General features: G+C 34.7%; 1 long non-coding RNA gene across 1 annotated transcript in view; it reads right to left on the bottom strand.

Annotated features, from left to right (window-relative positions):
- The window catches only part of LOC138241367 (uncharacterized), a 371,513-nt gene that overhangs the window by 255,282 nt on the left and 91,828 nt on the right, over positions 1–24,403 (bottom strand). Inside the window, exon 2 of the long non-coding RNA XR_011190588.1 lies at positions 8,411–8,487. This is a non-coding gene — a long non-coding RNA (uncharacterized lncRNA). The remainder of the gene's footprint in view (positions 1–8,410; positions 8,488–24,403) is intronic.

The raw sequence follows: 24,403 nt of genomic DNA, 5'->3' as shown, positions 1-24,403 counted from the left end.
TTTTAAATGGAATAATAAACAAATAGGTTAACAAATGACATTACTTTAGATCCTTTCCTCATTCTGCCCAGCAGCCATAATCACATTCTTCCATCTCCCGTCGAAAGAAAATCCTTAATGATCAGTCTCAGTTGTGCTTTTGACATTTTTACCCTCCACTTGCTAACTTTCACTTCAAGGCTAAAGTAACCAGATTAAAGTAATAACCCACAAAGTATGGCTGCAGGCAACAGTTTCAGCTGACACAAATCATGTTTCACTGGACACACTTTATGGTTTTGAACATAAAAGATACAGACTCACTGAGGCAACATTTTTGCAAGCCTATGGAGTAAGACCTTACATTACATTTCAAAATAATTCTTTTCAATATTTCAGACTAGATTGTATACACTGAAGATATACCGTTTGATTCCTAGCATTATAAGCATTGCACAATGCGTTGTTTTTTTTTGTTCACATCAGCCTTCAGCTGAATATCTGAAATGCCAGTCAGTGGCATGGATGCTGTCTATATGAAGGTTTTGATTAAATTGAGTTCTGCAGTTAGAATTATTCCTTTGTTTCTAAAAAAGACAAATTGAAAAAGGCTTGGCATGTCAGAAGAAGGGTTTGAGAAATTAGACTCATGTTCATTACAGTAGGTTAAAGAGGCAAGGGAACTTTCTTTGGATAGGATGTTTTTTCTTTTTAGTACAACAAATGTTTGACATTGAAAGAACAGAATTTTAAATATTCTTAAGATTCGCATTATTATGAAGCATGCATTAGAATATGATGCCCCCTGATAATGATATTGTTTTATTAAAAACCATTACATTGCACTGTGAGTAGGCAAGGCTATCTTGATGTACAGTATTTGCTCACAATAAAGTTTAAAAGAAAAGAAATGATATAGAAAAATAAAGAAATAAATAATAAATATGCATAAAATCTAAATTTCTAAAATTGATTTCATGATCTAGATTTCTAAAAAGGTTAGGTGCATCTCACCTGACCTCTCATTCATTTTTTACTTGAAAGGGATCCTAAACTCACAGCAGACTAAGCTTAATAGCTTCGTTGCTACGAACAAAATCAAGTTTTAAAGTTGATTTTCTGGACTTGCTAGATCTATGACTCAATTTATCTGGTATGTAAGTGGAATGAAGGGCATATCCAGACAAATCTAGTGCATTCTAAATCAATTTACTGCATATAAAAGAAGTAGCATGGCAGTTTCACTATTTTTGTCTTTTAAATGTCTTTTTCTATGTTATTTCCAACAATTTTGGAATTTGTGTACATCTCAACTCACGACCACACATGTACTACACTGAAAGAGCAAGGGCAGGTACTGCAGGCTCCTTCGGCCCAGCCAGCCACTGAACCACTTGTCTATAGATATTGTGCGAGCTCCACAACACCTGACAGGAGAGTTAGCACTGTTTGGAGGATATCTGATGTCTCAGCATGCCCGTAAAAATCTGGTTAAGTTGCAACAGTCTTTGTTTCACTGAGAGTCAAGAAAACAGCTGCCACTTAGAGAATCCCAGTCACCATAACACTAGTGGAATTACCTAGGCTTCAACCAGCCACAGAACTCAAATTCTGTTGGAGATTACTATATTGGTTATGCTGTTTATTGGTTTGTACTGTAGATTTATGTTGATTAGGCCGTTCGGTAGGCCTTGTTTATGCGTTTGAGGTTTTTGTGAAAGCCGCATGCTAAAAAGAAAAAAAAAACTGCTATCATACAGATGAAATGCTATGTTTTATTTTCAGAATTCATTGGAGTCTCTCTTTTTCAGCTTTGGGAGATAGTAAAAAAAATCACAATAATGTTTCTGTGGCGGTAGCAATCCCATTCATTTGCTTAAGGGCTGGGTTCAAAAAAATGGTACAAATCAAATGTGCTGTCTAACTCAACGATACATTTGATTGAAAATGACGTTTTAGGTGACAGATAGGTCTGGAAAAGGATTTCACTCAGAAAAAAAACCCTACTGCATAATGTATGTATAATTGCTGAAATATAAAAACTTGAAACGTTTACAATAAATGCCCAGAAAATTGCACAAATTATTATAACACCAAGTATATTTGTATAAAATAATTAGAAATCCAATATGGGTAACACTGATTTTGTAATGCTTCATACAGTACATTATAAGTGTACAGTATAAGTGTTGGTTATAATACTATAATACAGTCATGTTTATTCAAAGCAGACACAACAAAATAATGACTCCAGGGAAAAGCTGTACTAAACTCAGTGTTTGCAAAGTACTTCCAATGTGGGCTCTTGAGGATAGAAACAGAAATGATAAAGTTATTTCTGCCATGGATAGATAAGTAAAGAGTATCACCTGTTTGGATAAAGAATAGACTGCACTGCAGAGCTATAGACAATATTCAACCAGTCATTTTAAATTTCCATTCTGTTTTTTTTTAATTCAATGTAAATGAAGGATAGCTCAGCAAGTGTCTCACTTAGTTTTACACCTATTGACTGTAAAAGTGTTTCAGTAGTTTAAAAATTGCTTAGGCCTTCTTAAAAGTTTATAGTTGGAAGTTTAATTATTACCACAATTATAGTGAAAGTGTGAATTTTACATTTAAGAAGTTTCATTTTATTTTAATTGGCAGGAAACAAATTTAAGAGTTTACATAAAACATTAGGGATTTTATGAGGAAACTGAGTTTAGTAAATAAAATATTGGTATATTATTTTAACCCTTCTTGTTCATTTTAGATGTTTATGTAGATACTGTATGTAAAGAAAATTGAATTTGTTTTTAATAAAGTGAAATTATAATATTATATAATATATAATATTCTTCAATCCCTTAATTTTAATAGAATTCAGTTATAGTTTGCAGAATGAGCATTTAATGTGTTTATGCACAGTAAATGCCATTCCTGCATTGGACAAAATACACTTACTGTATATAATTTTCACAAATTTTAAAAAAACTGAAATGGAGTACATTGTAGTACAGAATAATTATAAATCTGACATTGGACATCTAAATTGAGTCCACCTTACATTTCATACTTTGTAAATTCTGTTACCTCCTGAAAATAACTATTCCACACCTGGGAGACGCAAAAATTACACCTTAACTGAACATTTTAAATGAAAGATGTGTGTTGACGTTACCCTCCATCTGCTTAACTATGTTGTTAATTAAAAGTAAAGGTACTAATTAATTCTATGAACATTTCTAAACCGGGAAAAATCTGAAACTATATTGTTACTAATTCCCAATCCGTTCTTAATGAAAGGAGCTTCCTGTTGACGTGTTGTTGGTACTAACTTTTATACATCTTGTGAAAGTAATTGATTAATCCCTACACACTGGTACTGTGCTGGAATTCCACGAGAAAAAAAATAAGTAAAATAGTGTCAGTATTTCAAAAGAGAGTCTTAGGGCTTAGGATTTATTACTAGAAGGTTGTGGGTTCAAATCCCAGGTGGGACGCAAGGTACATACAGTACATCAGACTGCTTTAGACAAGTGCCCAGTTACTACTTGAAATGGATACAAATGAAAGTTTGCTTTGGTAGAATCACGAACCAATTCATTTAATAATAGCTGTCGGCACCAGTGTCAGAGTGGTGGCTGACTTGACCCATGCCGGAAACACGTGGATGGATTAAGACATACTGTATTACCAGCTTTTTTCCCCCATATCTGATAAATGCTGACATGCCGTATCTAAAAATAATTATGCTAATATCAGAGCTTGCAATTGTATCTGAGAAATTAAATTTCCTCACAAAATAATTAGCAGGATGATGCCCATCATAGATTTCAGTGATACAGATAAAAAGAATGGCTCATTTAACCCACTTTAGAAAATAAACATTTCTTATGACAGAGTTGTTATGTGAAAGTCTAATTAGCTTCTTCACAGTGGAGGCACTGCTGACATCCCACATGGATTGACAAGAATAGATGACAAATTTATTTTAGACGTATATTTATGGTAAAGTAGATGAAGCCAGTCTAGGCACTTAAAATGAACATACACATAAACTGGCATACCATAACATTTAATTAGTAGTCCTGTACAACAAACAGTTCTCTCAAACTATTGTAAATGTGTCCTCCAAAACTAAACAGACAATATAAGCATACTGTAGATACTCAGATATATAATTCACAACTTTAGAAAGAAAGACATTTGAGATGCTAATTCAGAAATTAAGGAGTAAAATGAAAATATTCACCCTTTAAGTCTGACTTTTACATCCCAATTCTGTCCATTGGGTTGACTGAGTAGAGATCTTATCTCCCTTGTGCGGACAAGCACAATTGTGTTGAAATACTTAAGGATTACAATTAATGTTGCTGTGGCTGTACCAGTGAGTACAGCATAGGTTTCAAAACTCCCAAACATCAATTATGAGAAAGCTGTTTATTGCTGGGAAGAGTCAGAGCAATCTGGAGCTTATCCTGAAAACGCATGTGTAACACTGATCTATCACAGGGAGCACTGACACACACGCTCAGAGTGAAAATCTAGAGGTATCATAAGACCTAGATGCACCAAGAAACCTGAACAAGCAAATAAAACCCAAGAAAATAGTGGCAAAGCAGATGATTCCCCAGCCCAGAATCAAATCTGGGACATCTTAAAATCCACGTGCAACCAAACCTTTTGCTTGTACACACTCAGGATGTAAAATAGATTACAAAACAGAGAGAATGGCCTATAAACTCTACTGAAGACATATCACTAAAACTTAATAACACCACATTAATCACATACTGTACATGACAAAAAGTACAGTAAATTCTAGAGAGTATCTACACATCTAATATCAAATTTGATAAAATATCTACACAGTCTAGATATCTTATGGGTATATGTGTATCAAGGATTGAATACTGTAGTTTTTTTTTTCTCAAAATGGATTACAACTGCCCTGTCCCTCTATATACATATACCTATCTTTCTGAAAGCATTAATCTAGAAACCCATCTTGCCAATATTACAAAAAAGCTTTTTTAATTGCCATAAAGCTACAGCAATTGCAGGAGGAGGCTGGAAGGCTTAGCTGTATCTCACAAAAGTGGCAGCTGAGACAGGTTCCACTCGATTGTGCCCAGAGGGGGGTCATCTGGAGCAGCACAAAGTGACACTTATCATGTTGTGTGCATTACCATCCCCTGTTTGGTTATGCAAGTTAATTGCTGAAACAACTGGTCTGCGTATCCTGCAGCTATGCACACTGCAATTTGGCATTTTAGATTTGAAAGCTTATGATATTTTATTTCATTTTAATTAATGTTCTTAGGAAAGAAACCTGCAAAAACAAAGTAATGACAATTGTCATGCTAAAATATTACAGATTACGAAATTTCACTGCAGGATGTGACCAGCTTATGAAAAATTTTCAATTAAATGCACCAGTTACATTCACTTGCATTACACTCTTTAAGACAAATATCCATTAATAGGCTGTCCATAGGATCGACCGGAACATACATCCAGGATTGAGTTTAGGTTGTCTTTTGTAGCGTTTCATTGTTAAAGTCATAAAACTGTCCAAATTCCAAGAGATGTTAAAATATTTTTTATGTTTTCACATGTAAGAAAAATTAAGAAGTACAGTACATTTCACCTGGCAACTTAAAATGGGACATTTATTTTCTTCTAATTTTACTTATTTTCAATTAAATTTACAAATTAAATCCCCCCCCCCCCCCCACCCCTCTACCATCAACCCTGAAGAATCCAAACTCAAACGTTTAGCAGCTCACCCACATTGGCTCTTGGTCCTGGATGTTAATACCTTAAGTACAGTATACATGAAAAATACAGAAGAGTTAATACCACCTTTACCCATTGTCATTGCCTGGCCAGGCCTGTCATTTCATATGAAAGGGATCCTTGTCAAGGGAAGTAATGTTTAACACATCTTCCACAGTTTTCCTAAGCAATCGAAAGACTTTTCTACTCAGAAACCACTCCTTTCCTCAGACCGTTTTCACAGGCTGTTGCATTATTATTGTGACCCTGTAATTTTAAAATTCATAGTGGTTAAATTATCCTCTGCTGTGCTTAACATGCTGGGCACCACAAATGAAATCAAAAACAAGTGGTAAAAGGTAATACAATAAAGCTTGTGAATTGTATTCCAGAAAATTAATTATTTTGATCTTCATTCGGAAACAAGATGAACAGGATGAAACTTTGGAAAATTTAAAACATTGAAAAATCTTGTGTGTATGTTTATGTTCCTGCAGATATGAAACACAGCATGCAGAAAGTTTTCATGTAATGAAAAGCAGAAGTTTTTTAATGATGCAGAACAGCATTTGTAAAGCAGAAATTCATATACATTATCTTCTGTGATACCTCTCCCAGTGCACTTTTCCATATTCTGTTGCTCTACATTTTTAAATGTTTATCAAAAATAGATTACCTGCACAAAAATGCATTTCATTATTACGTTTTGTATGTTGTTTTAAATTAATTTCTAATGAATAATCCAAGAATAACATTTTGTGAATGTTTGAGAATTGAAGTATAATAAGTTCATCTTAACCCACTCGATTAACCAGGGGAGAGGTGGAGTGAAGGCGGGATGAATTCAAAAATATACAGTACAAGAAGATGCGTGTGCAGGAGTTATGTATCTAAAGCTAGAGTTGGTAATGACTGCAATCTAAAACAGCTGGATGAGATTGGCCTGTCTGTCTTTATCCTTCCCCATACCTTAGTTAAGAAATTGCATGCAATACTTGCACCTAAATTAATGTTTTTTTTATTTGTTTTCATAAGTTTGATAAACAACACGGAAAATAGTGTCCTTCAAAGAAGAACAGCTTTAAATAAGGCAAGTATTGATTTACTGTTGCGACCAAGCTTTTAAAGTAAGAAAATACATATTCTGTTTTAAGGCATTTCTTGTTGCAGCTGCAATGACAAAGAGACTGTCCATCCTCTGCAGAGTTTGACATTCAGATTGTATATCCTTTTGTTCTCTTCAGTTGTAGGCATTAATCTTTCTTCATCTGCTTTCTCTGTGATATTTTTTTTTCTTATGTGTCCTTTTTCTTGCTAACAGTCATGAAGCAAGTCAGGTTCAGGACCTATTTTTTGGGACAGGTTTTGAATGGCTGCTGGTACAGTGGAGAGAATGAAAAATATATGATGAAAAGAATTGATGCAAGGACATGTGAATCATTTTTCAAATTTAAATCATGACGGAAATTGATTTGATCGGAAGCCATTGAAACTGTAACTATTATCGGTTTCATATTTGGGAAAAATGTCACTTTTCTTTTCTAATGTACTGTATCTTGCATCATTATTTGGGGGATGATGAAACTTTCATTTACAAATTGTATTTGCAGATGCATTTATCCTGGTCTGACAATTCTGCTTTATATAAACCGAAGTAAAAAGCCAAGCAGTAAAATGATTATAGGTTTCAAATGGCTTGTGTTTATTTGAAACCACAATTAAACTGTCAAGTTTGCAAAAACATTTAAAAATCACTTTTTAATGACAGTAAATCTAATCAGCTTTGCATAAAAATATAATAAGTGCAACAGATAAGAAAAATGAACACGAAAAGCTTATTTTTTACATCTTAGGACAAATAAGATGAAAATTTTACTTTCTATTTCTGACTTCAGAAATGCACTGCAATTTGGTTCCCATAGAAACATAAGGACAAAGGGTAATAGCATGTATTCTGTTTTTAATGCCACATAATTTTAAATTACTTGACAAATAAAGATTGGGTAAGAATGGAAATGCTAAAAAAATTGCTTTTGGAAAAATTAATACAGGCCAGTACAAAGAGCTGATAATATCTTTAAAAGCTACATATTGTGAAGCGTGTCTGTGATTACATGGACTGAATCAGCCAGTAGGTGGTAAGGGTTGCTATTGTGTAATGTGATTGACACATGAATAAAAAAGTGAGAAAATCACTACTTGGCTGTAAAAAAAATAACATTTTGAGATGCTCGGCTAGGCTTTTAGAATATTATTTGGGTTGTAATTGAAATGCATACAACCCCTCGACAAAATAATACTGCAGTTTTGGGCTTTTGGATTGCTGTGCAGAACCACGAAGAAAAAAATGGAAAGCGTTTTTCTAAAATAAGATCTGTCCAAGTAAATCCAAACATGCCTGGGATTAAAGGAACACTGTTCAACATGGTACAGTATAACAAAAGAAAAGTGAAAACATGAAGTTCACCTCAAGTAATTTAATGTGACAAGGGACCAGTCCAGCAATTAGTACACCTGATTTCTCCTTCATTTCCACCAATCCTTGAGAACTAACCAAAGCTATTCCATGCATTTAAAGTTCCAATGCACAAAATTAAAGGGAAAAGAATTTTGAAGAACTTAAGTTGCTTTTTTGGTTTATATGAACTTAAAGTGACTTTTACTGTACCTTGTCAAAAGCGATGAGGCTGTACAAAAAAGTCAGCAAAGTGTTCTGCTGAATGCTCAGCCCTCCTCAATTACCCCCTGTGATAGAAAGACAAGAAAAGTAGAAACTGAAATGACTCAAAAGAAAAAAAAAATGTAGCATAAGCATCCAATAGCAAACCGGACAGTAGGCACTGCAAGCTGCTGTCAGTTCTCTCTACAAGCCAATTGAACCATGAGGGCCTTTGTTCACACAAGCATGAAATCATGAAACATGGCAGAAAAGACACCAAACATCCCTGTATCCCATATGAACCACTCACAAACCACTCCTTCACTGTAAATTTGTAAAAATAAAAGCTCATGTAGTATAGAAAGCTGAGCATTCAATCTACTGTACATATTTTACCAGATTTTTAACATACTCTCAATAACATAATTTGGTGTTTAGTTGGAAAATGCATTCAGAAGTATTGGGAACAACAACCGTACATTCTTAGTGTCTCTTTAAAAATTGTAAGTCTGTTGTAAAGCATTGCAGTTCTTACAAAGTGGACTTTGCATATGCGAGAAAAATTAATCCTACTCATAAACAGAATTTGTCCTCTTCTTCTGTGCTCTGATGTACAGTACATGAACTTGTTCTTCCCTTGTAATTCCATTACTGGTATAGCATCTTGGATTGGGTTTTGGTTATGTTGCTCTGTTTATTAGTGGGTTGTCTGGATATTCTATTCATAATCAACATACTATAAACAATTTGTAAATTGTAAATAGTAAATAATTTAGAAAGCATGCACAGATACACAGTACAATAATACCAACCTGAAGTCTAACCTAACCCTAAAACTGACCTCATAACTTCTGAGTATTTATTACAATTCTATAGAACCTCCATTTATAGTAAACTGATTAATGCTACAATATTCATCAAGCATTTATTCATACAACTTAATTGAAAACATGACCCTACTGTTGCACTCACAAATTCAGTGCCAATCAACCCTCTTTAAAGAATTTTAGTCTCATCTTAACAATATTTCATAAAGTATCACATGACATTTTGTCAAAAAGCTTTCAAGGAAGTCGACGTTAAATGTTTCAAAAGAAGACAAATGACTTACAGTAATCTTTTTGTCCCCTATACTCAAAACACTGAGGTGCACACTGTAAATCCCTACAGGAAGGGACGGAAATTTAAGCAAGCATTATGAGTGTACTGTAGGATATTGTAGTGCAGTTTACACTGCAGAACTGTTTGCAAATAGGAATCAAAACTGCAAGGGTCATATGTCATATTATTTTTTTAAAATGTATACCAGTAATAGTAATTAATGACAATTAAAATGGACTGGTTCAGGAAAAACCATGGAAACAGCTATACTGAATAGCAGCTCTTTAAAACCTAACATTTATGCCATGAAAATTGACACCTGGAAGAAAGGGGAATTTTATATACCCTGGCTCATGCAGATGTAAAGGAGTACATGAAAACATCAATCATCTAATACAAAATTTATTGCATACTGTATATTATGCTAAAAGCTACAACTTTCAGCAATGTCAAGACCAATCTGCACTTTGTCACGCTTCATCAATAATTAATCACAGACACATATTGTGAATTCCATTGTGCTATTATTGAATAACAACTGGGAACATCATATTAGATATCAGTTTTATTTCAGAAAAAAATATACTGGAAACAGTCCTCCCCTCAACTATTAGATGTGACTATTTCTCTTTTATAAATTTGAAAATAATTATGGCTTTGTTTCCTTTAAAAAGTGATTAGTATTCAATCCAAGACCTACTGTACAGCACAGATGGGTACGATCTCCCCAACCTGCTGCACAGCTCTACAAATGAGCATCAACCATGTTATTGTGGGACCAACCTCTAATAGAGAGGATAATTTCATCTCCATGAGACCCAAAGGCCTTTTTTAATCAAAGACCGCCAACTGTTCAAACCATTACTAGGTTATTTAAAAAATGTCACAGGAAATTGGTTTATGTATGCCCTATACTACAAAGAGTACATAAAGTATGAAATAAAGGAAACAACAAATACCATGTATACATGTTTTAAATGATGTATAAATATGTTTAGTCTTTTAATTAGTCTTTATATTAAATGGAAAAAGAAATGTGTATGCAGTACACAAGGTTTAATAGTTAAAAAATTGTTTCGGGATATTTAGTTCTTCTTCAGACATTGATAAAGAAATGTATTTGCAGTGCAATTTTTCCCACAGATACAAATGCTTTTAGTCATTTAAACCTTCCAAACAAAAGACAAATTTTGAAGTCATTGACATTCAGGAAAGGATGTAATGACAAAAGCTCTGCCACTAGGTCGGGCCAAAGCAACACTTCAAGGCCAGTTGTAAAAAGGTAATCGATTGTATGATGGACCAGGTGAAATTATTTATAACGTGAGATTTTCTCAAAGGTTTGATCTACTTAAAACAGGCATTTGTCCACATAGGTGTTTGAAGTTATGGCCAGCAGACTGTATATAGTTGCCAGAGTAAAGTCCAAAGACCATCGAGGTCGTGTGCACCACTTAATTTAAACATTAAGTATAGGATTTGCATTTGAACATGCGCTTATTTTTGTTTCAGTCATAATAAGGCCAGCATCACTCCTGGAACCAGAGTTACATGAGTCTGCCAGCTTTTGTTTAAATAATCAGAGGTTCCCAAACAGCCCCCCAGAGGTGATCTTCTCCAGTCATGTGAGCACACTGACCCCTGTATAATACATATTGCAAACTTCAACTCCTGCCCAGACTGTATGGAGTAAAAAACAGTAAAAGTATGAACCATATGTGATGCATAAAATAACTGCAAAATGCAAGAAAATCTATACCAGGATGAAATAAAAGAATAACAAACATCATTGATATAAAATCAATCGGATGTTACGGAACGATGACCTACACACATGCAATGTTCTTATGTTGCAATCAGCACACTTCTACAATGAAAGATAATATCACTTTCTGCAACAATTAGGCTGAAAAAACAGTTCCGAAACTGTTAAACCACTATAGTGATTGAAAGGTTGAAAAGTTTGAGTCGTGTTTGCAATTAAATTGCCATTCTGAATATTGAAACTGAGTACTAAGTAGCTACTGCATTAATCTGGTAGTTATTGTCATGAAAATACTTTTGTTAAATTAAGATCACAACCAAACGGTACGTCAAAATACCCAATTTTAACTGCATCTACAGTATTTAAAGTCCATTAGAAATACACCTATAAACCCTACAATTCACAGATGCATTGGGAAAAACCTTTCACAACTCTTAACCCATCACAACTACAAGCCCATTTTCAGAAGCGAGACTGTACTGATAACCCAGCATTAATCTGGTTCTTTTCTACTGAATCTTCCATTTAGTTTGGGCAAAAATCTCAGTTCTCAGAACCGCATTAGAAACAGGCTAACTGTAGTTTAGTGTCTGTAATATCTAATTATATGTGAGTTTAGAATATTAAATCTGAATTATATAATACCTTCTAATACTACAGGTAACTTTAAAGGTAAACAACTTAAAATGTCTGTGAGGAGGCTAGTGCCATGCTGGCGACAGTGTTTTATAGCTGTAACTTCACCAGTAGTGGTCAATGTTGGACATCTGGTTCCCTTGAAATCTGTTATGGCTCCAGACAGAAGGAATGAATTTAGGTTCATGTTTCAGGTGTTCCTCTGTCAGAATGCTTGTTAGGAAATTTAATACAGCAAACCTAACAGAGGAGTAGGAGACATGCAGCCTTTTTGTAACTGAACAATGTTCTTCATAATAATGTTCACCTCTCTGTCCAGCATATTTTACAGTATTTCATTGCATTTTGACAGATCGTCTTATAATCAATTGTTGTCAGAATCCCCCGCCCCCCAAAAAATATTTTTGTTGTTGTTTTTTTGCTTGCAGTGAGGTAAATGTATACACCACTGAGGATTTTCTAATCGAAAAAGGCAGTCTTTCATGTGGTCATACCCAAACCTCTCATCTGTAAATGAATTGCACTCTAAAGGTTTGGCATCTGCTTAACTAAATAAATTATCTCTCAATTTCCCCATTAATATGCTGGTAAAATGCATGGTGATGCTGTGGGAGGAGCCATCTCTCGGACGTGACATGAAACTCAGGTCTTGTCTGCTTGGTCATTAAACATCCTATTAAAGTTTGTAGGAGCTTAAATTAAATAGTAAGAGGTTACCCTGGTGACCTGGCAAAATTCCACTCTAGACTTGTACAATCTGGCCTCCCTAAAATTCAATTGGTAAAGCAATTTCTCACTTCATCTGATCTGCTGTGGAGTGGGGCTGCTGGCACAGAGTACCTTCAGAGTGTCACCCACGTCCTCACCTGCACTTCAAGTGGTGTAAAAAATGTCTCCCTTTCTACGTGCTATGAGCCTTCTGAAGCTCTGTAATAAAAAGCTCTGTACAAATGCAAAGAATCATCATTACATACTGTATCACTATTTTTGTGTTTATTATCTTAGCTTGTAATACAAAGTTGATCAGTTCTCAAATGACTGATCTTGTATTATTATCTGCTCAGTAATTATCTATTATTTTATTGATTTATATATCGTTTTTATTCATTGAGTATGTCAATTATGTTGTTTGCATTTTAATAGAATAAAATTTTTAATAATAGGTAAAATAATATTCGAGTGGTAGAACTGTGTCAGTGTGCGTTGGCTGCAAAGAAACAAGCAGAGCTTAATTCCACTATGAACCGCATAAAGAAATGTAAAATAGTCTTCTTTAGGTGTGAGTGCAGGAGTGGATGGTAGCAGGGCAGGTGAGAAAGAGTATCCGAACAGTGAGAGATCAGTGGGAAGAGGTGTGAAGATGAAATCTGTAAAAGAACGTAGTGATTTTATAGATAAATCAGTCTGTTATTGAGAGCAGGGGGAAAGTCTAATCTGCCTGATACAACTATTAAGAATACTATAAGAATTTAATCTTAAAGAAGAAGTCTAAAGAACACTGGACACCAGATTGTTGCTAGCTTCCAACAAGACAGACCTTAGCTTTTCCACTTTTTAGTTTCCTTAAAAGTGGCTTAACAATTGCTAAGTATAGATAAGGAGAAAACCTGCAATACAGGGATCTACTGTAGTAACCACTACCCATTATCTCAACTCCTTCATATTCCTCTTCATTAATGTTTCAGTTCTACAACTCCTGCTAGAACAACAGTTTATTCTGTAAATAATTTGTGAAAACATTTCTACACTAAAGTAGATTTTCACTGGGCTTTCACTACACAGACGTAAGTATGCCAGAAATTTATTTGAGTTCTTAATAAGACTCAAACTCACAAAACCTGAATCTTTGATCTGACAATTGATACAGGTGGCTTGTTTAAGTAGCTTACAGTATTTGTACACAGGACTTCTCAGCAATACTATTTTAATTCTTAAAAAATTTAAAGTTAGTGAACACACACCTGTACAAACATTTACCCATATACTGTACGTGGTGCTAAAGCTCTCTGGGAAACCTTGTTTCAACTTTGTTGCTGTTTGTAAGGTAGCACAAAACAACAGCATCTACATCATATCAGCTACAGTATGTATCATGTAGATAATTAAAACCATACTGTACAGTACCTTTAGTTATATCAAATTTAAATGTTACTTCATTGATCTGTCCCCAGAATGATTTTTGTGTTAATCAGTAATGTGGTGCATTTGTTTACTACCTTTATAACCTGAGCAAAGGGCACCATAAACACCATCTGATTTATAAACCTCTAAGACATCTTTAATTGTTCCCTAACAGTAGCTTTATTGCCATGCAAAAGCTGGCGGTAAATTGTAATTGTTATACCCCAGGAATTTTAATAAGGCAAATAAAAAGGGGCTCCTCTTTGTGTGTGAATCTGGGGGGGGGGGGGGGGGAGGGGCACGTATTAGTGTCAAAGTGGGAATAATAAGAACGATAATAACAAAGATAATAACTCCTGATAATCAATGTCCCCACAATGTCAATGACAGTTAAAAAAAATAAACATACAGTAGCTGCTCTTCTTTCAGATCTAAAATTACCATAAACAGTATTTTTAGATTTGTCTTCATTTCATGTGGAGTTTCATAGGAGGGGTGTTTGGAAAGTTACAAATAAAAATAGAAGGCAATGTGAAGTCTGACAAGTACAAATATGCAAACGTGTGTGAACAGCATGTACTGTAAAATATTTTTTCTGGCTAACCTATAACAATTCCATTTTACAAATATTAACATACAATCAATGTTGTTTGGCCTTGTACAATGTAGGGCCTGATGTCGATGAGTTTGCTCAAAGCTAAAATTTAATACCTCAGATATGGAAACTCCATCACAGAGTTTTTTTAGAGCTTTTTTTATACATGCAGTTCAAACACTTACTGGAAACACTCCATCTATACTGTATGTCAACTTCTGGACATCTGGAGCTGCCTCTTAGCAATAAGCAATGTTTATTATACAAGACATTATACTGTACATTAATCAGTATTGTGATTATAATATAATGCACTTAAAATGTGTATGGTTGTGAAGCATGCCTTTATCTCAAGAGGATTTAAAACACTATAGGTAGACTGTAATTAATTAAAGCTAAGAGTGTGTATTATCAACATAAAAATAATCTAATAAAAATCTAAAATATTCTATATTAATATAATATTATTATATTCTATATTATATTATTTATAATTATAATTTTTTATTATATTATCTGCAGTCACGCTGTGGCACTACACTCGAGGGGTGTGTCCAGTGTGGAGGCGGAGCCCTGGAGGAAGGGTGATGCCTCACCTTTGTAATCACAGCTGCACTCACTAATCAAAGATGAGCTGCCGCTGCGAGGGCTCTTTAAAGGCACACTGAGACCTCCCAAAGAAGACGAGCAGGGCTAGCCCCAGAAGGGGAGGATCCATACACCGGCAGTCCCGGAAGGGGATTGTACCCAAGCGTGACGCCGACAGTTTTCTCTTTCTTTTTGCCTGTCCTGTCTTGTGTCTATAATGAGACAGACTTACATTTTTTGCCACAATTAGAGTTTTTGTGCTCACTTCCTTCTCTCCCAGACTGGACCCCGCAAAATAGGGTAAGTCCACCCTGGTGCTCGCCACGGCTCATCCCATTGCCGCCTTGTTTCACTGTCCCATAAACTAGCCATAATGACAATAAGGGAATGTATTTTTGAACAAGTACAGGATGGATAAAGCTAGCCCTTCAGGGGAAGAGAATTGTAAGATATTCTACTATAGCAAATATTACATTTTCGGGTCATTTAAAGTTCTTCAATTCTAACAGGGTTGCATAAACGTCATTGCTACATCAGTGCAAGCATTAACTGCCATCTTTCCATACATCTTTTGTGCTAGTGTATGCATAAATCCAAATGTCTCTTTAGTGGAAACCTTGAATTAACATTCCTGGAACCATTTACATTACACAAATTTCCTAACAATAAACCAATTCCTGTTGCAGATTGTTTATTTTTGTTTTGAATTGTTTTGGGAATTGCGTCCAAAGAGTTGTCAGTTGTGTTCTTTGATTTACTGATTGAAAACAAATATTGGTTAAATTACCCTATTACTGTATGAACTTATCTTTGAATGAAATTCAAATTAATTGTTTTATTACATTTGAAATATAATTTAGAAACTAGGAGAAATCATCAGCATACAATCTATTTCATTTCAATTATTATTACTGAAATATTGAACTGAAACAATCGTATGGGTATCCCATTTTTGTAAAACTAATGTTTTATGACTAACGGTCTCATAAAGCCATTCAAGTCTGTTTCCAGGCTCTGAAATGTGTGATTTAATCATAAAAAATGTCTGAATCAATAAATAATTAATATATCCAGATATGTCTGCTTTAAATGGGTTTCTGCTATTTCAATCAAATTGTATCAAACTATTGAGATGCTACTTTATGTTCTTTGAAATACAGAAGTCTATTTACTTGATTCTCTGAAAGCTTTTGTATTCAGGTAGTATAGTGGTCTTGTTTAATAGTTTTACTATATTTAATTGATAGAATCTGGCCTTTTCTGCCTCAGAGTAGTTAGCTGTGAAGAAGAGGAAACACTATTCATTCGACTTTTAATACACATTCTCTTGAACTCAAGAAGCTACAGTATGTAGAGGATGTTTAAAGTAACCTTTTTATAGAAACGGGTCATAATTCTGTCAAAATAAATTGCAATGGTAATTTATTTATTAGCCTTTTCTCAGCCAAGACTTCAGAGTGAAGCATCAGTAGTTTTGTTTGATAGCATCCATCTTTAATGAGAGCTACATCAGACTTTGTTTATCATGCATGCTGGAAAATAGCAATGTTACTGATCTGTAAAAATGAAGAGAGATTTTTTTTCTGTGCAAGGGTATGGCAGTGTTGTTAAAAGTGCATATAGTTGAAAGATTGCACTGATGACAATTTAGAGCTGATTCAAAATATCTTTGTACAGATGAAACTTTGTTTATTTTCTGATTGATTGACAAGGATGACAGAGGCAATGAGATTGCAGAATAAATATTGGCAAGCTTTATATATATACATGTAAGGAGGAATAACAATGAACTCTGTTTAAAAAAGTGCAGAAAACGCCATTTCAGATGGCATCCTACGGAACAGGAACAGAGGGCACTTACAGAGGACATAAAATAAATGGACAAAAGAAAGCTTCACTGGTGTAGAACTCAAGTTAGAAGTGGAAGGATAACATTAAAGTGTATTAATCCTATTCCCTGATCTCTCCTTGCAAGAGGTCTTTCATAATGACAGGAGCACCACTGAGCCATAAGGGAAAGCTGATGGAAACGGAAATTGATCAAGGAAAAATAAACCAGGAGGATTATAGGATAAACGACAGAAAACCGTGAAATTCTTGTTCTTCTCGAGGTGCAGTTCGTAAGTGACGGGGTATGCCTTTAGTTACAGTACATATGGTGTGCGCAGATTTAAATAGGTTCTCTTGCATGCAAATATTACAAAGTGCAAGTGAAAAACTGCATTGTGATATAAACAAATTTGAGCATCATCATATATTCTTGACCACGTATACCTTATGGTGAGGCAAGTGACTCTGTAACCATCAAATGATAAACCTTCATAGACTGAAGACAGATTCATAAGTGCACCTCATACAGTACAAATTATATCCGTCTTCTGGCTAGAGCTATAAAGCCACCACCTCACAACAGGTTTCAACATTCAGGTTATCCTTCCAAAGCTCTGAACAAAGAAGTCATTTTGCAAGACAATTACTGTAGGGAGGAAGAAATTTCAGCACCCTACTCCAAGGTGTACTTCAGTAGACTCTTGAGGGCTGGGAGGTCAAGATAGTTTTGGGGTATCTATACGACCTCATTAATTGTTTCCACAACTGCCTCCTGAAAAGATGCAGCTGCTAAAAAAACCCTGCCACACTACTAAGGATTTCCTTTCTGATCTGATTACTCCAATGCCTAAGAGAGTTGAGGCTTATTTATATCACATACGATGAAATGGTAAAGAGCAAACAATAAACCGGCACCAGTATTTGCTCCAGAGGTGACACTGTCAATGTGAAAAAAGAAACACGACAGGCCCCTGGGAAAATGTATATTCTAAACAGAGAAACAATAAGGTAGAGTGCAGAAGCTAAAACTTAGTCATTTGTGTTTCACACTTAATATCACAGTAATATATGTTTAACAATAAAAATGGGATGCACATAGCACATTTCATTGTCAAGCACTTCACACACTTTGAAGTGGATCCTCTTCATTCACCACTCAAGTGCAGGTTCAACCTGAGTGACACGCCAGAGGCATTATACAATAGCAGCTCCCAAACATGCTGTAGCAGATTAGGGGGAAATGTGGGGACTACATTAAGGGGAACGTGTAGGCCAGATTGGCAAGCCCATAGTGGAATTTGGCCAGGACACAGAAATCAGCAACCCTACTTTTAAGAAGATTTCTATGGGATCTACAATGATAAAGTATTCATGAGTGAGGGTCCGAACACCTCATCTTCTAAAGCAATCTTCTAAAGCACAGTTGTCCCTTGTCACTCTACTGAGGCATATTGATTTAGAAAATTCTGGTCTAGAGAGAAGAGCACCACCTTGTCCACTACCACCACAACTCACAGTAGCAATGTTGTTTTCTTTGAAGGCCTAGATTCAAAGATCTGACAAGATCAGGTACAAAACTGTAATGGTTCTGTCAATTTATACTGCAGCTTAATAATGTCATGCGAATTGCTCAGCTTTCTAGATGTCATACTGTACATTACATTAGCAGAACTAGAACTCGGTTCTATTTCTTCCCATTGCTCTTATATCACTCCAACATTACCCATCATCTTAATGTCCAGCACGAAACTGTTTTATCACTTACTGTATTACATCATTATGTACACTACAGTGTGAACAAGGAAATAACACAATATGTTGAGCTTGCACTGTTAGGGAAACGACATGATTTATTATATTGTCAATTCTTATTGTAACTGTGCTTCATTGCAACAACCTAGATTGTTATACAGAACAAAAAAGGAATAGGCCTACAGAGTGGGCAGTTCAATCGTAATGAGGGTTGGCTTTAGCTGTGCAGGGAATAAAAATCTTTAGAGGATAGCATTAATGGAAATCCAGGTACATTACAAAGCATCCTGCTGACTGATAAAATACTAAGTGATGCATTCAATTCCATAAACATCATGCCAAGATAATTAACTGCAACACATTTACTAGTAAGCAATTGCATTTTCTTTCCATGTAACAAAAAGGAAAGATCCAAACTGCTCATACTCTATTATCTCACCCAAGTCTCACACAAGCGTTGCAACACCTGAGATTTATAAAATTAAATGGACAATAATTTCACTTTGTAACACTGATAACTCACAGGATGTCAAAGGATGACAGAAGCCCTAGAATGATATACTGTATTACTTTATGTTCAAAGCAAGAAATGTGTAAATACTTAAGTAAGGTAAGTAAGTAAGGTTTCAGCTTAGAAATTTAGTTTTGTTAGAGTTTGTTAGAACTATAATGTTAAATTTAATTTAAGCATATAAGATAATCATTTTTTAATGTTCCTGAGATTTAAGGATTACAATGTTAAAATAAGGTGAATAATGTTTGTCTTTGACTTCAAAGCATTTTGTGTTGAAATGAAACAATTGTTTTTTCTTAAAGTACATACAGTATACTGTAAGGCACATCAGTATGATATCAGATATGTAGAATAGAGTTGTCTTACAAACACTTATACAGTACATGAGAGACAAGGACAGCACAGAACAGCTGAGTAAAATGTAAATAATGTTTTTCATCATGCACAAATTTACATGACTTGGTATGAAGAAAATAATGAACAAAAACCTGCTAACACTGTATGTTTCTTAATATTTATCATGCATGGTATCTGCACATAACATTTCAAACCCACGTTGCTAAACCTATGAATAATACTTTGCCAGAAATGCATTTCTTTACTTTTTTAAATGTACAGTATTGGTATTACTCAATAACATACACGTTTTGGCAAACATTATACAGTATGTGTAAAATTCTAAAACATACTGCAGATGGGTTCATTGTCTATCCACAAAAAGAAACTAAAGCATTGTGTTAATCAACCTAGATACAGTTATTCTTCTTGATCTAATCTTTGTTTCATTCAAATCTTAAAGTATGTAATCTTTTTATCAATCTGTATCAATCTACCCATCTGCTAAAAGTAGAAATTATTCATCTATAATACTGTTGTCTGCTGAAAGATTTATTGATTTATCAGCACTTTTCTTAATTTGAATATTCATTAACCTATGTATTTACATAAAAATAATTATATGTGTACGACCCCATTGAGACCTGCTGTTGCTCTATGAATGAATATGAAGCAATCTTTTTGTGTTGATCATTACCTGTTTGTTGTGTTTTTACTAATTATATTTCTATATGTAACCACCTTGCAATGTTGGCATTATAAAAATAGTTTATTATATGTAAACATTCTGTAATTGTCAAATGGAAGATGAAGGCAGAAAATGATTTTGTTTATTGTATACATTCTACTTGTAAATTGTTTCATGTTTAATACAAATATAAAAATAATACTTCTAGACAAAAGCTTTATGAAAATAATTTTGATTTGATACAGTACTGTATATTATCCAAAACAGAAAATGGATTTATTGTTACTAATTAAATCAATTTGAAGCAGCAGCAAGAGACACCCTGTATTGGCATACATTCCAAGGTGACTTAATCACAGTAATTAAAGCTGACAGGGCAGGCATTACAGGTTAAGGCAGAAACAAATTTAGTTTCTTAATGCCCTTGTCCTTCATACACATTTACCGAATGCTGACTAAGTTCTTTCTCCAAATGACCGTAAATTCAAACAACTTAACCAAGACTGGGTGACTCTTAATGAGGTAAGAGTTGAGCTTGAGAATCCAAATGATGATACTTCACTGAGATCATTTGTTCACGTACAGTACATATAATGAATCTCACTTTATAAAAGAGTGAGGCAGAGGGCAGAACCCTCCAGCTATTGGACTTGTTCATTGTCTGTATTTATCAAACTGTGAAAGTGACAATGTGATGGACGTTCTGTCAGATAAGTGACAGCTACATCAAATGTAGGCACAAGGTTGATAAGGATAGGAAAAGTTGAGTACTGTGCCAAGCTGTCACTGGATATACTGTACAGTACTGTACCTTCCATTGTGAAGCATACTGCTAACCACATTTAAAATGTTAAAAAGATTCACAGTGTTAATATTCTAACCAGCAAAAGCATCTGTATAAATGACTTGGCACTATAGTCAGGATGTTAAGTTCCTGTACCTGTACCTTTTCTTCCTTTCTGGAATTATAAATTGCCATTTAAATTGTGCTGAACTACTATACAAAATGGGGGAAAATATCATTATTCAAACTGCACAATATTGAAGTCCAGATTTCAGAACACAGTTCAGAAAAATGTATCCACAGAGATAAAAAAACAGTTATTGATGGACTGCAGTTTCATCTTCATATAAATTGTTAACCTCAATGGAATATGGTTTAAAATCCATAAAGGAAAGTAAGAACTAATACTAATATAGTACAAAAGATTCTACTCATGTGAAGCCCAAAGCAACAGAGGTTCATGTTTATAGTAATTTTGGTCTGTTACATCCCAAGACTACCAGCAAACAACTTCTACAGAAGCGGTTACCAATTATCCCAGAGGTCTTTCAAGGTAAATATGAAGGAGCAGATCAAACCAAGCATTTATCTGCTTCTAGACAGCCAGGCTCGGGAATAGTATATTAACCTTGACAAAAAATACAAGAGATACAAGAGAATAGTGGGAGACTAAATCATATTTTAATTAAAGAGTAAGCAGGGAGTTTATAAAATAGACACGTCTATTGTATTTGAAATGCCCACTTCTTTGTATGTTTTTGAAGCATTCCTGTCATTTCATGTTGAAACTGATGATAAAGAAGATACTACTGTAGGCCACTCCATCTTATTTCAACATTTGTCTATGCACTGGCAGCCAAATTGATAAGAAACCTGGAAATAAATGGAGAAGAACAATGCTGAAGTACTACAGTACATCATTCAGACTAATAATGGCAGACAAATCCCGAATTACCTGTAAATCTGAAGCAACAACATGTTTTAAAAGAAATAAGAATAACATATGTTGTTCACATAGAACAGACAGGATTGACTAGGATTGATTTAAAAAAAGTAGATCATAAAGTTCTAAAGCTGTGACAGAACTCTGAGTATTTGCAGCTGTGAAAAAGGAGAATATCAAGATGCTAATAACCTCTGTAAATTGCCAATTGTGTACTATAAGTAATATGATGATTAATATATTGCATTAATTATTGCAATTCATCAAGTATTTCCAAAATTAAACTATTGATCAACAATGCTTGTGAATTCTCCTACAGGGCATGATGGCGGCATATTATCAACTCATGGAAAGACAAAGTCTTCTTATTGAAGTGTAGTTTTTAAGCCATTGAATCGAATAATGCCTGCTGCAGCTGATCCATGATCACTGGCTGTATTGTTGGCCTGTTTATTTCGTATCTAAATCAGGCTACGTTCTGTCCTATGGTTGAATGTGGAATGCTTGGGTAAGTCATGCATTGTGTGGCATGGTTAAATCATGCTGCAAGAATACATGACAGTGCTCAGTAAGTTAGAGAATGGCTATAGGCAGTCTTACTTCATCATTGCGGGGGTTGTCCAGGACATGGTATACAGTACCACATGCTAAAGGACTGTCCTCTTCATTTATCTACTTCTACAAAAGAGTTACAACTATAAAGTAGTATCCCCTTTGTTGTCTCTAATTTACTGACAACACAACCCTGTTCACAAAGCAATTTTTGTTAAAGTTCCATGTACTGTAGCTTTCTTAAAGAATCTGAACTCTTCCAGGATATTCATATTATTCTCCATTTTCAGTAAATATTCCTTCACCAAATCCTGTCTTCATCTTCAGTTAATTAGAGCTATCTACTGTATTTAAAGATGACTTGTGTTCTGCACAGATATCTGAACATTGAAGTGAAGAGTAACATGCTTTAATTCCTCCATTCAGAGGGTCAGTCAAAGTCAGTAATTTCTGCAATGTGTCAGTCAGAACATGACAATCTATATTACCTGGAAAACAGGCATTTTCGTGACTGGGGAGTCAAAGGTGTTGGTACATTTCTAGCTATTGTGTTACAAATTAATAAAACAGTACGGTATTGTACACAAGACAATGATAGTTCCAATTCAATTCAATAATTCATACCAATATATCAGCATATTTGGTGACATGAAGACAAATTTTGGAAATAGTTTAAAAATAATCATTTTTTTCCCTCAGCTGCCTGTTTTATTCGCTCGGAGAAGCCACGTGCAGTACTGACTTGGCATAATCCAATTTCATGTATAATGATATTTTAGATATTGCAAACCCTTTGGGTTTTAGCTCAGAGATTTGTTATTTATTCCATGTTTTATTATCATGTGTTTCCTTTGGACATTAGTTTTAGATCACCAACAGTTTACCAAATATTATTTTCTTCAGCTCTTTGTAGTTTAGGTACTTAATTGATTTGCAAGATGTGTGAAAATACAGGTTAAGGGTGCATTGTTCTTGCATGGTCTTCTTGTGGCCACTCTCATGCCAAAAATAAATTAAAGTTCTATTAGCTTGTGCTTACACAAATATCAATAATGTCCAGACTGGCCACACATTACAGTGTAATTCCATTACCTTGATTGTGATGCTGACTTCGAAACTCTCACAGCCTATCCCGTATGTACAATTATGATTAATTCCCAAGAAGAATTTCTATTTCTAAAGATGTAATTTTACTTGAGAATATGTGTTGATTTATTCTTCCTTTGTCTTCAAAACAATTCCCATTTTATTGGTTTGGCCTTCTACAGCAGGTGAAACAATCACAGGAATAATTTTATTTGGTAGTCATGGTGACATTAACTTTATCATCCTACAGTAAGTTAACTCTTGCATGTAGTGTAATGTTTAGAATCCCCACCGCATGTGGCTTACCGTACTTGGAATCATTCCTCCAAGTGCCCCTGGTACAGAGCCCGCCATTTTCACTTGGAAACCAGCATTTCATCTGAAAGACTCAAGAGCATCCTTGGAGACTGACTGGCACAGACCTTGATAATCCTACCTGTCACCTGCTTTTCACAAATGGCAATCAGAATTACCTGGATTGGGCAGTTTCATTATAGTCTTAGTCTTGGGCCTAATTAGCTATAATATCCACTACAAACAACACATTACGTAGCAAAAGACCTTTGAAAATATCTTGAAAATAGGGGAAAATTAATGTAACTAAAAACTATGTGCTTTGAACAACTTCACACAGGATATAACCTGAGAACTATGGTTATTCCTGGAGACATTCTGTCATACAAGCATGCCCCATGTACAGTATGCAAAAGC

Source organism: Lepisosteus oculatus, chromosome 1, assembly GCF_040954835.1.
Source record: "Lepisosteus oculatus isolate fLepOcu1 chromosome 1, fLepOcu1.hap2, whole genome shotgun sequence".
NCBI lineage: Eukaryota > Metazoa > Chordata > Actinopteri > Semionotiformes > Lepisosteidae > Lepisosteus > Lepisosteus oculatus.
Note: the sequence above shows the minus strand (reverse complement) of the source record. Positions and strands in the feature narration are given on the sequence as shown.